This window comes from Protopterus annectens, chromosome 5.part0 (genome assembly GCF_019279795.1).
Source record: "Protopterus annectens isolate FY-2018-M chromosome 5.part0, PAN1.0, whole genome shotgun sequence".
In the NCBI taxonomy this organism is placed as follows: Eukaryota; Metazoa; Chordata; order Ceratodontiformes; family Protopteridae; genus Protopterus; species Protopterus annectens.
Window position 1 is genome coordinate 1,991,427,663 of NC_056735.1, and position 18,660 is coordinate 1,991,446,322.

The following is an 18,660-nucleotide window of genomic DNA, read 5'->3' on the forward strand; positions in this document are numbered from 1 at the left end:
CCAGGATGTTGGCAATATCAGTAGGTTCAGTATATTTTGTGCTATTTTGCATTAGTTCAGTGCATATCTGCAAGTTGCCACTTAGATTCTTAACATAGCTAAAGAAGGCTTTGTGGTTATCTTTTGAATCCTTGGCTATTTTTCTTTCAAAGTTAGCCTTGGATAATTTCATGAGAGACCTTAGTTTCTTACTGATACTGATCAGGGATGTCTTTCCTTCTTGGGATTTGCTTTTTTTCTGAACTAGTTTCCTCCTTCTATTGTATAGCCTGTTTATGGCAGGGGTCCACCAAACTGGTTTCTCTTAGAGGAGCGAGTCTTGGTTTTGCTAGGGATGGCATGATCCATGCATCCTTGTAGGTGCTCACAGATTGCATTTGTAAAGGTTTTTGCATCTTGGGCAGCGTTATCCTTTAGTGTGGGGGCTGTGAAACCTACCACCTCTGTATTAAGTAAGGTGAAGTTTGCTTTAGAAAAGTTTTTTACTGTGGTTTCCGTAGTTGGGGGTGGTGGTGGGGTGTGGACATCCAGACTGATTAGTTTATGGTCTGATATAACCAGTGACAAGTTGACCTTCGGTGTGGAACACCTGTCGCCCATGTTGGTGATGACCAGGTCCAATATGTTTTCACCTCTGGTAGGGGAGTTTACCAGCTGATCCAGGGTGTTTGAGTTGGTGAATTCCAGGAAGCGTTGGGCCTGGGAGTTTGTACTCAAGTAGTTTTCCCAATGAATGGTAGGGTAATTGAAGTCGCCCAATATCAGGGTGTTTAGTAGGACCTTCATGTTTTCCAGTGTCTCCAGAAAGGTGGAGTGGTGGTCCTGGGTCATGGAGGATGATATGTAGCAGGCCACAATTTGCATTGCAGATTTGCCTGATGTTAGTTGCACATGGATGATCTCAGAGGTATCATGCTGCTCCACTAACCTGGAGGTGTAGGTATCCTTGATGAATATGGATACATCCCCTCCTTTTGTGTTTCGTTCCGTGTTCTGTGGCTGAAATGTGTGGTATGACTTGTAGCCCGGTAGTGCTGTGGTGAAGCCTTGAACCAGGTTTCAGTTACTGCACAGATGTCAATGTTTTCCATATTGAGGAGTGCTTCAAGCGCGTGCATTTTGAGATTTAAACTCCTGGTGTTGAGTAGCATAACCCTCAGTTTTTTGTTAATTGTGCTGTTTATGGAGGTGGGTTTGACTTTTGAGCCTTGCCTAAAAAGGGAACTATGGGGGCAGCAAGAGCCTTGGCCAGCATTCGAAAGCCTAGGGGTGACAGGTGCAAGCTGTCTCTTGCTAGCAACATGGCTTGTCGAGCATGTCATCCCAGGCTGACAGACACTGGATACCCTTTGAATGACACCAGAAGCTTAGCCAATTTTTGAAATTGATCATTTTTTTCTTTATACTGAGGTATCATTCTTGGTGATGGCAGGATGCTACTCAGGGTCAGGGTCATACCAGCCTGGGCTACATGATCAGAGAGCTCTTCCATGTCTCTTTTCATGTAGTCCAGGGAGGTATGTCTCAGGTCATTCACACCAACATGAACAATGACAGAGTCATATTTGTACTTGTTATGGAGTGACATGAGTACTTGTGTTATGTGGCGGATTCTGGCTCCAGACAGGCAGCTAACAGTAACCTTCTGCTTGTCCAGCCTAGTGAGTGGGACGTCAGTGTGCCTGACTATAGAGTCACCTATTACTAGTGTGTTAGGTATGTTATTTTGCCTTAAGGGCTGTGATTGTGCGGCACACTGATTTTGTGTTTTATGTGTTGTCTGGTTTGTGACGGGAGGTGCAGGTTGTTTGGATGTCTGCTTTGGAGGTCTCTGATGCTTTTGCAGGTTTTTATTTAGAGCCTCCGAGTATGATTTTGTGTATTTATGTGTATTTTTTGCCAGTGCTGTTTTAGTAGGTCTTTGTGTGGCTGGAGGTGTGGTGCAAGTGTTAACCTTCTCCTCTTGACTGTCTATTCCAGTCTTGGGTGGAGACAGTTTAGCTTCCAGTTTGGCTGTATAATTGCATCTCTTGCATATGTTAGTGTTTTGTGGTAGGAGAAGAGGGTTGTCTGTGTACATGAGGCAGTTGTAACATTGCCTCAGGATACCCAGATTCACCAGCTGGACTGGAGAGTACAAATGAAATTGCCCTTTGGTCATGCCTGAATAGTAGGGTGAGCTGCTTAGTCGCTTGGTTGGTGAGGGGTGAATAAAGAGCCTTGACCTGCTGGGCAATCAGTGTCAGGGTATATTAGTGCTTGCTATTAGATCTGAGCAAGTGCTGGGCTGTAGGATGCTTTTTGAGTGCTTAGGTTGAGAGTTAGACCAGTTGCAGGGGAAAAACTGAAGAGGAGACTTAGTGGAGCCGGGAATAATTTAACAGTAGCTAACCGGCACTGCCCGGTGCGCAAAACCATACAAAAGGTGTTTTTATAGTAGGGAAATGAAAGAGATAGAAATTAGCCCAAAATGGCCAATAAACTACTAACTTCTGGGCTGGAACCACTCTTCCAGGGACAGATAGGTTGCTCAAATCTCCCCTCTCTCACAGGTGAACAGAGAAACTTCCTTCTATCCAAGTAAGGTATGGGCAACTCAGAAACTAGTATCACAGCCTGAATTCAGTACTAGCCTGAAAACTGGACTATACTAGCTTGGAAAGGTGGGAAACAAGGAATTTTTTTTTTTTTTTTATGCTTTTTGTCTTAATGATGAATTACTCATTTTTTTTTTTTTACTTTCACTGTATGTGTACAGTCTCATAGTGAATAAGGTGATTATATTATATAGCAGATCCTACTACTAATGCAAAGGTGCAGGGGATGCTTGGGTTGCTAGATGAAGCAGTGAGCAGCCTTTCTGAATGTTTTAGGCTAGATTAGGTGACTGCTGCCTAATGCAGCCTGAGTAATATGAGAAAGAACATGGAAAGACTTGCAGATGGCGTATCGAGTGGAGGTAAAAGTGTTAATTACTTTTAAATATCATACTCCATGCCATTATCAGCTGGCCTATAGGGCAGTATGTATTTTAGGTGTGTGTGTGTGTGTGTGTGTGTGTGTGTGTGTGTGTGTGTGTGTGTGTGTGTGTGTGTGTGTGTGCGTGTGTGTGTGTGTGTGTGTGTGTGTGTGTGTGTGTGTGTGTGTGTGTGTGTGTGTGTGTGTGTGTGTGTGTGTGTGTGTGTGTGTGTGTGTGTAGGGGGCTATTTTGTACTTATTTATTTATTTGATTGCAAGCAGACATCTGAGAAGTACAACGATTGCTTTCTTTAAAACAATACAAATTTGTTTAAAATAAGGTCTCTTTTACTTTTTACTATAACTTAACTGTCAGATAACCTTTCACATAGCCAATTAAACAGAGACTGGTCTCATTAGGGCACTACATGTCTTTACCTCACTCCTTTATCATAATGCTTTCCGTACTTTCCAAGCAGCTACAAAAATACCTACACACCTGACCAAAAGTGAATTGTCTTCATGTTGAGGGACAGGTGAAAGATGTCTAGCTGGCAGTGAGCTGCCAGTGTAGCATTGTACTGCAATTAGAAAACAAAAGTCCTTTCAGCACAGAAAAAAATGATCAACCTTTAACATATTTAATCATGCATTCAGTAAGCAAATGAGAAGTAACCTTGAGACATTTCATTTTCTATCACAGTCAAACATCACCAGTACAGTACAAAGTAAGTGGTTATTTTTCATAGCTAGGGAAGATGTGTGAGGCAGCAGCTGATCATTGGTATAGTGCCACCATGAGTTTCACTGCCATCTCACATTACTTGTTTCTCTGGTTTTTCTGGTTTGGAGTGTGCATGTCCGCCATCTGTATAGGTTTTATAGGTTTATAGGTAGGTACGTATTGGCCCTAGGGCCTATAGAAGCCTAGCCAAAAAGGTACCCTGGCTTTCGCCATCCAAGAAAATTATTTTCCTGTGCCTCTGTTGAGCAGAGCCACAGAGGTGATCCCTGGGGTGAATTTCCTATTTCCCATCCAATCATCAAGATTTTTCTTGAAGAGTGCTAATGAGGAGCTTTGTTTGATATAGATAGGTAGTTTGTTCAAGAGTATGTGAAGTCTCTGGGACAGGAATCTATCCTTCCAGCATGTTCTGTTTATTGTGGTGACAAGGTTTAGGTCCCTAGAGCGGGTAGCTCGGAGGGACTGGGATTTCTTTAAGTGGAGCATGTCCAACAGCTCTGGGTTTGGCATAGCTTTGTATGTTAGGCAGAGATCCCCTCTGAGTAGGTGATATGCGACAGAGTAAAGCTAGAGTTTTTTGATACGGTCTGCGTAGGGCATCTGTTTGAGGCTGGTAATCCTCTTTGTGAGGTATTTCTGCATCCTTTTCAGTTGTAGATGTCTTGTGAGGTACATACCAAAAGGGGCATTGTACTCTATAATGGGTCTAATGAGTGACAAGTAGAGGGGAACAATGACCTCTTTTTTTTCCTGGATGAGAAACCTTTTGTGATGAGGTGTGCCACATAGAAGGATTTCCTGACTACTGCGGCAATGTGATTATCAAAGGAGAGACCACTGTCCACCTGTGTCCCAAGGACTCTTATCACACTTTCGGTGTTAAGTAGACTACCACCTATGTGGTAGCTCATAGGTACAGAGTTTTTACCAAAGGGGATGACTGTGCACTTTTTGGCATTGAGCTTGACGCCATGGCTTTGACACCAGGCATCTGTCTCAGTGAGGCCCTTTAGTAGGATGTCCACATCATTAGGAGTTTCAATTATGGCTCCTAGTTTGCAGTCATCTGTGAACTTCTTTAGCCAAAGACCTTCTGTGTTAGCCTGTACTTCAGAAAAGTAGATACCAAACAGGAGAGGACCCAGGACTGAACCCTGTGGTACTCCACTTGTCACTGGTCTGAAGTCGGATTTGGAGTCTGCTACTTTCACAGTGTGGGTTCTATCAGTGAGCCAATTGGCAACCCATCTTGTGACATAGGGATTTATACCTAGTTTAGTGAGTTTATCTATAATTCCAGAGTGGGGGATGGTGTCAAAAGCCTTGGCGAGATCTAGATAGGCTGTGTGAGCCACCTTACCCTCATCTACGGCTTTGGTGACTGCTTCAAAGAAGTCAGTCAGGTTTAGGAGACATGATCTGCCTTTTACAAACCCAAACTGGGTGGGGTCCAGAGTTTGGAGATTACCAATGTCTTTGTTTATAAGTTCCGTGATTATACATTCCATGGTCTTGCAGACCAGGCTTGTTAGGGGTGGTAGTTCCTGGAGTCCGTGGTGGCTCCCCCTTTGTGGAGTGGGTAACCATCGCTGTGTGCCATTCAGTGGGCACAAAGCCTGAGGTGAGGCTATGATTGAACATGGTGCTTAGGTGGGGTGCCAGTTCATTCTGCAGTTCATGTAGAACGCAGCCTGGGATGTTGTCAGGTCCCATGAATGTTGTGTTCTTGGCTTTGGAAAGTGTGATTTTAACTGCATAGCCGTGATTACAAGAACTTTGCATTCTTCCAGTATAGAGATGGGCCCTTTAGGGGGTGGGGGGTAAAGTTAGCACCGAACCTATCTGCCAGGATGTTGGCAATATCAGTTGGTTCTGTGTATTTAGTGCCATTGTGCTGTAACTCAGAGCAGATCTGAGTGTTGCTGTTGAGATTCTTGACATAGCTATAGAATGCTTTCTGGTTGTCTTTAGAATCAGTGACGATTTTGTTTTCATAACTAGCTTTGGAGGATTTTATGAGGGATCTCAGCTTCTTACTGAGGCTGACCAGGGAGTTCTTCCAGTCATGGGATTTTACTCTTTTTTGCAACAGTTTCTTTCTTCTGTTGTAGAGTTTGTTTATGGCTATCCATGACATTTGTTTTTCTTCAACACTTTGAAGAATTGGCATTCCTCCAGTTTGCCAATGTGTATGTTGTGTGTGTGTGTGTGTGTGTGTGTGTGTGTGTGTGTGTGTGTGTGTGTGTGTGTGTGTCTCTCTCTCTCTCTCTATCCACGCATTTGTCTTGTGATATGATAGACTTTGCCTGTCAGGGCCAGTATAAGTATGTATGTTTATGTGTGAAAAAGTCATCATCATCTTTTGGCTGTTCCCGTTAGGGGTCACCACAGCGGATCATCTGTTTCCATTTCTTCCTGTCCTCTGCATCTTGCTCTGTCACACCAACCACCTGCATGTCCTTTCTCACCACATCCATAAACCTTATGTTAGGCCTTCCTCTTTTCCTGTTACCTGGTAGCTTCATCCTTAGAATCTTTTTCCCAATATACTCAGCATCCCTCCTCAGCACATGTCCAAACCAATGTAATCTTGCCTCTCTGGCTTTGTCTCCAAACCTTCCAACCAGGACTGACCCTAATATACTTATTCCTAATCCTGTCCACCCTCGTCACACCCAGTGCAAATCTTAACATCTTTAACTCTGCCACATCTAGCTCTAACTCCTGCCTTTTTGTCAATGCCACTGTCTCCAACCCATATAACATAGCTGGTCTCACTACCCTCTTGTAGACCTTCCCTTTCACTCTTACTGGTACTCGTTTGTTACAAATCACTCCTGACACTCTTCTCCACCCACTCCATCCTGCCTGTAATCTCTTCTTCACCTCTCATCCACACTCACCATTACTCCGAACTATTGATCCCAAGTATTTAAACACATCCACCTTCACCACCTCTACTCCTTGCATCCTCACCATTCCTCTATCCTCCCTCTCATTCACACACATATATTCTGTCTTAGTCCTGCTGACCTTCATTCCTCTTCTCTCTGGAGCATATCTCCATCTCTTCAGGGTCTCCTCCACCTGTTCCCTACTCTCACTACAGATCACAATGTCATCTGCAAACATCATAGTCCACGACTCCTGTTTGATGTCGTCTGTCAACCTGTCCATCACCATTGCAAATAAGAAAGGGCTCAGAGCTGATCCTTGATGTAATCCCACCTCCACCTTAAACGCATCCGTCACTCCCACCGTAGACATCACCGCTGTAACACTACCCTCGTACATATCCTGTACCACTCTTACATACTTCTCTGACACTTCCGACTTCCTCATACAATGCCACAACTCCTCTCTAGGCACCCTGTCATATGCTTTCTCTAAGTCTACAAAAACACAATGCAACTCCTTCTGACCTTCTCTGTACTTCTCCATCAACATTCTCAGAGCAAACATCGCATCTGTAGTGCTCTTTCCCGGCATGAAACCATACTGCTGATCACTAATCATCATGTCCCTTCTTAACCTAGCTTCCACTACTCTTTCCCATAACTTCATGCTGTGACTGATCAGTTTAATCACTCTGTAGTTACTACAGCTCTGCACATCACCCTTATTCCTAAAAATTGGTACCAAAACACTTTTTCCTCCATTCCTCAGGCATCCTCTCACTTTCCAAAATTTCATTAAACAATCTGGTTAAAAACTCCACTGCCATTTTCACCTAAACACCTCCATGCTTCCACAGGTATGTCATCTGGACCAACAGCCTTTCCATTCTTCATCCTCTTCATAGCTATCCTTACTTCCTCCTTGCTAATCCATTGCACTTCATGATTCACTATCCCCACGTCATCCAACCTTCTCTCCCTCTCATTCTCTTCATTCATCAACCCCTCAAAGTACTCTTTCCATCTCCTCAACACACTCTCCTCCCTTGTGAGTATGTTTCCCTTATTATCCTTTATCACCTTTACCTGCTGCACATCTTTCCTAGCTCGGTCCCTCTGTCTAGCCAATCGGTACAGGTCCTTTTCTCCCTCCTTAGTGTCCAACCTTTCATACAACTCTTCATATGCCTTATCCTTAGCCTTTGCCACCTCTCTCTTTGCCATGCACGACATCTCCTTATACTCCTCTCTACTTTCTTCATCTCTCTGGCAATCCCACTTCTTCTTTGCCAACCTCTTTCTCTGTATACTCTCCTGTATTTCCTCATTTCACCACCATGTCTCCTTGTCGTCCTGTCCAGATGTCATACCAAGCACCTTTCTAGCTGTCTCCCTTACTAGCTCTGCTGTAGTTACCCAACTATTTGGTAACTCTTCACTGCCACCCAGTGCCTGTCTTAACTCTTCCCTTAACTCCACCTCACATTTACCTTTTTTCAATTTCCACCATTTGATCCTTAGTGCTGCCCTCACACTCCTCCTCCTCTTCTTGATCGCCAATGTCATCTTACAAACCACCATCCTATGCTGCCTAACTACACTTTCCCCAGCCACCACTTTACAGTCTCCAATCTCCTTCAAACTGCCCCTCCTACATAAGATATAATCCATCTGTGTGGATCTTCCTCCACTCTTGTATGTCACCCTATTCTCCTCCCTCTTGTTAAAATACGTATTCACCACAGCCATGTCCATCCTTTTCGCAAAATCCACCACCATCTGACCTTCTGCATTCCTTTGTTTAACACCATACCTGCCCATCACTTCCTCATCCCCTCTGTTCCCTTCAGCAACATGCCCATTGAAATCTGCTCCAATCACCACTTTCTCACCCTTGGGTACAGTCATCACGACTTCATCCAACTCACTCCAAAATTTTTCTTTCTCGTCCATCACACACCCAACTTGTGGAGCATATGTACTAACAACATTCATCATTACACCATCAATTTCCAGCTTCATAAACATCACTCTATCTGACACTCTTTTCACCTCCAAAACACTCTTAGCATACTGTTCCTTCAGGATAACTCCTACGCCATTTCTTCTCCCATCCACACCATGATAAAACAATTTGAACCCACCTCCGATACACCTAGCCTTACTCCCCTTCCATCTGGTCTCTTTTACACACAATATACCAACCTTGCTTCTGTTCATCATATCGGCTAGCTCTCTCCCTATACCAGTCATACTGCCAACATTCAAAGTTCCGACCCTCAATACCACAGTCCTAGCCTTTCTCCTCTCTTCCTGCCTTTGGCCATGCCTTCCACCTCCTCTCCTCCTTTGGCCAGCAGTAGCCCAGTTTCTGCCAGCACCCTGTTGGCTAACAGTACTGGTGGTGGTCATTGTTAACCTGGGCCTCACCGATTTGGTATGTAAATATTTACTGGTGTCCACAGGAATAATTTGCCCAAGGTTTACGCCAGATGCCCTTCTTGACACAATCCTTCCCATTTATCTGGGCTTGGGACCGGCACAAAAAATGCACTGGCTTGTGCATCCCCAGTGGCTGAGTGAAAAAGTAACATCATTAATTTTATCTGTGGGCACACACACATTATTGAGGGAGGAACTCAACATTCCTGGATAGCAGTAAATGAAGAAGCAGTTATCTTTAAAAATGCATAAACTGCATCAGAGAACATTTAGCTCCTCAGAATTTCTGGGGTCTACCAACTCTCTATACCTCTAGCCGTGTAAGAGAATTTTTGACACAGGTTAAAGAGGGGTAGGTCATCCTCAATCTCTGTCTTGGGTCCCACCTAGTCTAAAACCAACCCTACTCAGAGGTGTGCATAGGAGGTCACTACAGCTTGTGTGGAGGCTGGAGGCAGAGTGGTTATTTATTTAACTTTTCCCAAAATTAAATCCCAGAGAAATGCATGGAAAGTCAATACAGTTTATGAAGGAAAATGTACTGTGTAGGAACAAAAAGTTGTAGTACACAAACATCTGTATTTTCCTTTTTTTGGAAACTACTATTTTATCAGCTTTGAACATTTGGCTGTGGTTGCTACTAATAGCTTCCTTGAAAAAAAAATATAAGATTCAGTTTCTTTTCTTATTCATGATTTTTCTTCAGATTAATATTGGATCAAAAGGTTGTAAATCGTATGCAATGTACTCCAAATCATCAAGAACATCAAGGTTTCTGGGGGCTTATTGGCTCTCAGACCCCTGCTTTAATTTAGTTACTTTGTCCACAGTTGTTATAATGCATTCTTGGTTATTTAGGATATGTTGAAAGGATGGCGGTAAAAGCTAAAGAGTCTTCTTCTTTTTCTTTCGGCTGTTCCTGTTAGTGGTCGCCACAGCAGATCATCTGTTTGCATTTCTTTCTGTCCTCTGCATCTTGCTCTGTCACACCAACCATCTGCATGTCCTCTCTCACAGCATCCATAAACCTTATCTTAGACCTTCCTCTTTTCCTCTTATACGGCAACTGCATTCTTAGCATCCTTCTCCCAGTATACCCAGCATCCCTCCTCAGCACATGTCCAAACCAATGCAATCTTGCCCCTATGACTTTGTCTCCAAACTGTCCAACCTGAGCTGACCCTACTCATTTTTAATCCTGTCCATCCTTGTCACACTCATTGCAAATCTTAACATCTTTAACTCTGCTATCTCTAGCTCTGACTCCTGTCTTTTTGTCAGCACCACTGTCTCCAACCTGTATAACATAGCTGGTCTCACTACCATCTTGTAGACCTTCCCTTTTACTCTTACTGGTACCCGTCTGTCAGAAATCACTCCTAACACTCTTCTCCACTCACTCCACCCTACCTGCACTCTCTTCTTCCCCTCTCTTCCACACTCATCATTACTTCGAACTGTTGATCCCAAATATTTAAACTCATCCACCTTTGTCAACTCTACTCCCTGCATTCTCACCATTCCTGTCCTCCCTCTCATTCATTTTTGACTTCACCTCCCAGTTCTATACCTCTAGCCTTTCACATCAGTCTTCATCCTACTCCGTGTCACTTTCATCGGGCCTATCCAACCTCCCCACTTATACCTCTCTCTATCTTTCACGCTGTACTTAATCTTCTCACAGCTTCTCACCTGGAATTTATCACTTTCTTGTGTACTTGAATCCACCCTGTGCATCAATGTAAGTAGCATTCAAAAACATATTCTCAGAAATTGTCTGTCTTTACTTGTACATATCAATGATTTTATTTTTCTTGATTCCAACACTGTTACTTCTATTAAGCAAAGTCTTGCAATATAACTGTACTATATGATTTTTGTATGTCAGTGATTCTATTATTATAGGTTAATGATTGTATTTTCTTCATACACCTTTGCTGCTATTTACCAGTACCATGCAGTGCAACTGTATTGTACTATTTTGTTTTTCTAAGTGATTTTCACTCTAATTGTATGTATCGTTGTGGAGCTTTTCTCCCCGGGCCTCCACTGAAAATGGGCTTTTTACAGGCCCAGTGGACTTTCCCAGTTAACAAATGCAATAAATAAATAAAGAAATAATTCACAGACATATATTCTGTCGTAGTCCTGCTGACCTTCATTCCTCTCCTCTCTAGAGCATATCTCCACCTCTCCAGGGTCTCCTCAAACAATTCTTTTACTCTCACTACAGATCACAATGTCATCCAAAAACACCATAGTCCACAGGGACTCCTGTCTGATCTCATCTGCCAACGTGTCTATCACCATTGCAAATAAGGAAGGGCTCAGAGCTGATGTAATCCCCTGCACCTTGAATGCATCCATCACTCTGACCACAGACCTCACTACTGTCACACTACCCTTGCACATATCCTGTACCACTCTTACATACATCTCTGCCACTCCTGACTTCCTCATATAATAGTACAAGTCCTCTCTAGACACCCTGTCATATGCTTTCTCTAAGTCCACAAAGGCACAATGCAACTCCTTCTGACCTTCTCTATATTTCTCTATCAAGACCCTCGGAGCAAACATTGTAACTGTAATTGCATCTGTTTAGGCAAAAGCTAAAGAGTAACACAAAAAACCCAAAACAAACAAAAAAAACCCAAGAAGAAATAATCTGTTTTTATGGTGCAGGATGGTTTGGATGGATTCAAAGAAAATAAGAAGTTTAAAAGCACTAAGTTGCAAGTGGGGTGGGGGTGGGGGTGGGGGGCTTTAGCTCTGTCCTGTTTCTGCAGTTAATTTCCTCACTGCTATGGGTACGTACATTTTCCAGAAGCTACTACCAGAGCAATAGCAGTTCACAATAATAATGAAACAAAGGAGAAAACACTCATTTGCAAATGTTTCAAACATAGGTAGCCTGTGGTTAGTACTAGGGCTTACCAACTACACCATCAAGGAAGTACTAGAAGTAAACTAATGGGTTCCAGGAAAAAAGAGAAAGAAAATAAAAATTTAAAAGTAACTAAGTGCACAGTATGGGGAATTTACTTTAGCTTGCCTTTACTTCTGCTGTTAATTACCTCATTGCTGTGGATATGTATATTTTCCCCAAAAGCAGTTACTATGCAGAACAACAACAATTCATAGTAATAATGAGACAAGAAAAAAAATACTTATTCTATGAGTATTTTAAAAACTGGCAGCTCTGAGGCAGGATGTAGGTAGATACACTCTTGATTTATGATATGACAGTGTTTCATAGAGTAGATAGTAGGGTTATATGGTACAGCAAGTTAATGGGGAGATTCAGGTATGACTGAAGTTCAAGTATGGTGACAGAAAAGAAGAACTGTATCAGTATGTCACCCCTGAGAGGGACTTAAAAGCCTTCATGTCTTCTTTCAGCTACTTTGTTTATATATATTAAAATAATGCTCACTTTTTGCCAATGTCATTGAATGTTTTCATTTAAATATTGAGGAACCTGCAACTGAAATAAAATGTATATTTCTAACAAAGAAACTCGTTATTAACAGTAGCAAAAAGGGGTGCATTATGTATAGTTGCAGTTAGCACTACAAGAGAGGTAAACGTCCTTACAGACTGCTTTAAATTGCTATGATTTCTAGCACAATGACAGGTTATTGTATGGTGCAAATTATTGGCTCTTACTGTATATCGATTGTACAGTGTAACTCTTGGCTTATATGAACTGTTATGAAAACTGCACATTACAGAAACACCAAAGGATTCAACAAACTGAAAAAGACACATGCTCTGAATACTTCACTCTAAATGCAGTCATCCTTTGCACTTTTCTCTTTGATAATTGCTTTGTAGCTGTTTGCTTAAGGAATTCATTTCTGAAAGCTGTAGTAAAAGGATGGAATTTTCTGTTTTGCTAGGAAGGGGACTTTATGTGAAAAACATTTTTTTTTTGTTGTTGGTAAGGATAATACAGTAAACTATTTGAGATGATTAGTACACACAGAACTTGGAGTCTGTTTATTTTATTACTTATTATTTTATTACCCTATTATTGGAGTGACACTGCTGAATTCTTTTTTTACCCCATGGCTAAAAACATCCATCCATCCATTCAGTTTTTAGTGTCTATTATATCTAACTTGTGGTTAAGGTTAGTCAGAACCTATTCAAAAATGTAAATGGTATAAGACAGAAACTAATTCTGATGATGAAATTTTCTCATTTCAAGGGATAATCCCACTCATGCACACCACATATACAGTTAGGCACAATTTAAAAGATATTAGTTCAAGTACTTATATATTTTCTGATGTGGAAGAAACAGGAGCCATTGAATACTAGGAGAATATGCAAACTCCACACAGAGGTACCATACTTATATGTTCATACATTCATAGGTAAGTACTAGGCTAGCTGCCATGTGGGCTGTTTTAGCCTAGTCAGTTTCCCTTTCTGTGCATGAAATAACTCACCCTATTTGGCTATAGACTGGCCTTACCTGTTCCATGGTCAATAATTATGTGTTACCCTTAATGAGAATAAGTGGAATCACACCTCTCAACCTGGAAACATAAAAAATCTGGACAAAGCCCCATGAAAAGTAGATACAACTGGCCAAAAATCTGGACACTGATTAACATAAAATTTGTGTACATAATCATATAACCCCCGTCCAATTTAGTGGAAGTATGTGATACTAAAATTCAAACGCAAATTGAAGAACAGAGAAAATATTAAACACAAAAGATAACCAGAACAATAGTATTTTATTTATATTAACATTTGAACTGGTATAAAATTTTGAACTTATGTAAAGGTAAAATGCAATTTTCTTTTACAAAAATGAATTCATACAATACTTGATTGCACAGCAGTGAAAATAGAGCAAAAACTGTGCCAGTAAACTTTCCAGGTTGAGAGGTATGAAGAGGAGATAAACTACATGAGTAATGGTTTGATTGTTTTCTCTGTATTCACAATTTCTTTGATCCATGACAGAACACTTTTAAATCTTGAAATCTCAAGAAAGTAAACTTTTGTTCCCCTGGTACATATGTAGTCTTTATTTTGTTTTCTGTGCCCTAAAGTTAAGAACATGTATATGTTTTCTTTAGAAGATAATTATTTATTTACCAATTCCCTTACCTATTCCATAAGCTATGAGTGTGTTTCTGCTTCACACTTGGCTATTTTATGCCTTCTTAGCAATTTTGTTGTCATCTGCCTTAATTAAGTGACTTACCAATTAGTGACAAACAACATGATAAAGAACAAGTGATGAGGAATACAAGGACACTATGACTGTTTAGGGTACATTAAACAGAAGATATTGACCCTTTTTTCATTTATTATGCATATGTTCATATTTATACTAATACTTTCATAACTGACCTACATGTTATTGAATGGTATAGTGAAAAACTTAATGATAGGAGACAAAAAGTACAGTTGTGTACACTTACCATAAATGTAGATGTTCAAGTGTATTCACTGTTACAGTCATCACATTTGGGTTATCTGCCTGCAGGTAGCCCTCAGCCGGCCTGAATACCAGAGTCTTGGATTCCTGCGTCGGATGCTGTCTCTTCTTCCATGATGTCAGGTCATCAGGGGTATAAAACATGCAGATGACACCATTACATTAGTTTTTCTTGCCCCAGATGTCAGGTGCCCCCACAATGGGAAGCAATTATATGTTATGGTACACCTCCATCAAAAAGCAAATACACCAGAAAACTTAAATATACCAAACAAGAAAGAAAGGTAGAGCCCAGAGAAGTCAGGGGGCTGGAGGGGGGGGGGGGTAACCAGGACTACAACAGTGAATACACATGAGCATCTACATTTATGGTAAGTGTACACAACTATACTATGTTCTTCGTGTTTCACTGTTGCAGTCATCACATTTGGGTTGATTCCCAAAGCTAAGGAAGGGAGGAGGAAGTTAGAGAGCATTAGGACCAGCTATTAAGCCCTGCAAGACTGCAGTGGCAAATCCAGCTCTGGATTTAGAAAAAATAGGCATGTGGTAATGCTTGGTGAAGGTATGTACAGAGCTCCAGGTAGCAGCTTCTAGGATGTCCCTGGTAGGGACTCCTCTGAGAAAGGCTGCAGAGGTAGATGCAGCCCTGGTGGAATGTGATCTTATCCCCTGTGGGGTAGGTTTTCCATGGTGCTTGCAGCAGAAATGAATGCAATGGCTATCCATTTGGAAATGGCTTGCTTTGAAATGGCCTTCTCCTCTGCCCCTGCAGCAAAGCCAACTAGCAGCTGTTCTGATTTTCTGAGAGGCCTAGTCCTGTCCAAATACAATCTAAGTTGTTTGTGCACGTCCAGAGAGTGCAGAATTTGTTGCCCTTTGTTTTGTGGATTAGGGAAAAAAGTAGACAAATGAATGGACTGATTTAGGGCCACACTAAACACCACCTTGGGCATAAAAGAAGGCTTGGTCCTGAGGGAAACCCTGTCTGTATGGAAGATAATGAAGGGTTACACTGACATGAGGGCCTATAATTCAGACACGCTTCTTGCTGAAGTGATGGCTAGAAGGAAGGCTGTTTTCCAAGAAAGGAATTTCAACTCTGCTGTTGCAGCTGGCTCAAAGTGGGGGGGGGGGGGCGAGCTTTTCCAATACAAAGTTAGTTAAGGTCCCAGGCTGGAGTGGGTGCTCTCCTGGGGGATCTTAAATTGTTGGCCCCTCTAAGGAAATGTTTTAGCAGGGGGTGAGAGAAGAGGGGTGGCTCAGTATCATAATGTGCTGAAATGGCAGATGCATGAATTTTAATTGACGAGTAGGATAGGCCCTCGTGGAGCATTTCTGTTAAGTACTGAAGAATATGAGGTAAGCTGGGTACCGTTGTGCTCATCCCCTGAGTGTGGCTCCAGGAACGGTATCTTTTCCACTTTTCAGCATAGGATTTTCTAGTACTAGGCCTCCTTGCCTCCAGAATGACATCTAGCACCTGCTTACTGAGGGATGCTATTGGAGAGCTCAAGGAATTAGCCAGGCTGCAAGGTTCAGGATTTGAAGCTGAGGGTGTAGAATTTGGCCCGCCTGCTGGGACAGCAGAGAAGGGGTCTGAGGCAGGTGCCATAGTTCCAGCAGTGTCATACTGCGCAAGAGGGGGTACCAGTGCTGGCGTGGCCAGTCTCAGTCAGTATTTTCCTTGGCTTTTCCTGTTTGATCTTTAGCAGAACCTCCAAGAGGAGAGGCAGAGGGGGAAAGGCATAAACCAAGAGGGTTTCCCAGGTAAAGGACAGGGCATCCACTTTCCAAGCTTGGTTGTGGGGAGTTCTTGTGCAGAATTTGTTCAATTGGTAGTTCTGAGGGGAGGCAAACTGGTCTACCTCTGGAGTCCCCATTTGTTCCTCAAGAGGTTGAATATTTGTGGTTCTAGTTTACATTCATGTGGGTCCATGAGATTGCTGCTTAAGTCATCTGCCAGTGAATTTAGCTTGCCTGGCAGGAATTGAGCTTGTAGGTGCACTTGGTAGCTCAAAGATGTGTTCCACAGAGCCATGGCTAGTCTGCAGAGAGGGTACGAGTGGGTTCCCCCTTGCTTATGTACCACATAACTGTGCTGTTGTCTGTCTTTACCAATAGTTGTCCTGGAAGAATGCAGTCTTTGAAGGCTGTCAGGGAATTCTGTACAGCTAACATTTCTTTTTGATTGATATGCAGGTGCATCTGTCTCGGGTTCCATCTGCCCTGAATGCACTGCCCTGTTAAGTGAACCCCCTTGCATCTGAGGTGTCTGTTGTTAGGGTTTGGGCGGCAGGGGGTAGAGTGAAAGGGAGCCCCTTGTTGTGGTAGCAGGCCTCTGCCCACCAAAGGAACTCATTCTTTATACAAGGAATGATAGAAATCATTGATTCCAGATCCTGAGAATGTTGACACCATAGGCTTTTTAGATACCATTGTATTTTCCTCATATGCAGTCTTGCATATGGAATTAGTAGAATGGAAGAGGCCATGAACCCCAGGGCTTGCAGAATTTTCCTTGCAGATAGCTGGGGTTTTGTGGCCAATAGTTTGAAGTAGGTTGTCAAATAAACTTGTTTCTCTGCAGTGAGGAAAGCCATCTGGGAAGTTGTGTTCAAGTTTGCTCCCAGGAATACAATCTGTTGGCAGGGTACTGGGTGAGATTTATTTTCGTTTATGGTGTACCCCAGTGAGGTTAGAAGCTTCTTTACGAATGCCAGATGTCGTAATAGTAAGTCCTGGCTTTCTGCCTGAATCAGACAATCGTCCAAGTATGGTTGTATTTGAATATTTCTCTGCCTGCAAAATGCAGTGGCTGGAGCTAGATACTTTGTGAGTACCCTGGGTGCAGTAGATAAGCCAAAGGGAAGTGCAGAGAACTGATAGTGCATGGAGCCTGCCCTGAAGCGTAGCTATTTCCTGCAAGATTCCCTTATTGGAATGTACAGGTAAGCTTCCTTTAAGACTAAAGTTGCCAGCTTGGCATCTTTGCCAAGCATAGGAAGAAGCTGTTGAAGTATTAGCATTTTGAATTTTGGGATTACCAGAAAGGTGTTTAGAACAGAGAGGTCCAGGATAGGATGCCAGGAGCTGCCATTTCTGGGTACCAGGAAAAGTCTTGAATAAAAACCTTGTTCTCTTTGCTCTTCTGGGACAGCTTGAATAGCCCTAATACTTAGAACAGAGCGAACCTGCTGTTGGGCCTCTGCCTACTGATTTGGGGGTAGTTCTAGCCAACCGTTTGTGGCTGGTAGTGTGTGGAAGTGGAATCTGTATCCTTGGGAAACTATGTTCAAACCCCATTTGTCCTGGGTAATGAGTTCCCAATTTTATCTGCATGCAGGTCATGCTTTCCTCCCAAGGGAGCATGCAGTTGAGCAGAGCTTGGAATGGTTAAGGTTAAGTCATTGTGCCATTTTTCCGTAGGGGGGGGGGGTGGCTTACTACTCCCTGCTTTGGAAGTATGAGCCCCCAACTTCTTAGGCCTGTATGCAGCCTGAGACTGTAACCTGGGTGGTCTGCTGTTCCTGGGTTTGGACTGAGAAGGCCTGGAAGAGACTGGAAAGGACCAATTATTTGAAGGCCAATGCCTACTAAATCTGGGAGGCTGTACTTGTAGGAAATCTTTAACAGTTTGCATAGATTGAGCTTTTTCCTCCATCCTTTTGAGGACGACTTCTGCTTTGTTGCCAAAAAGACTGTCTTGGTTTAAGGGTGCATCCAGTAATTTAGCTTTAACATGATCTGGCAAGTTTTGCTCCTTAAGCCAAGCATGCCTTCTAAGTACAGACCCAGTGACAGCAGCCCTGCAAGATGCTTCTAAAGCATCAAAACCACATTGCAAAGTATGTTTACCAACTTGTTCTACAGAATGCATACAATTCTGTAATTCTTTGTGTTCAGCACAATCAGGAATCAACATCATCTTCTGTTGAAGTAGTACCATTATATGCTGCTGATACTTTAACATATGAAACTGGCAATTTAAAGCCCTAATGGCCAAAGTAGCAGAAGTGTATACCTTCTTACCCCATCTGTCCAAGGCTCTAGAGTCTATATCAGAAGGGGTAGGATTATTGGCAGCAGTAGCCTTAATGCCTTTTGGTCCTTGGGAAATGGTTTCTGGATCTGAAGTAGGATTCTTGAAGAGG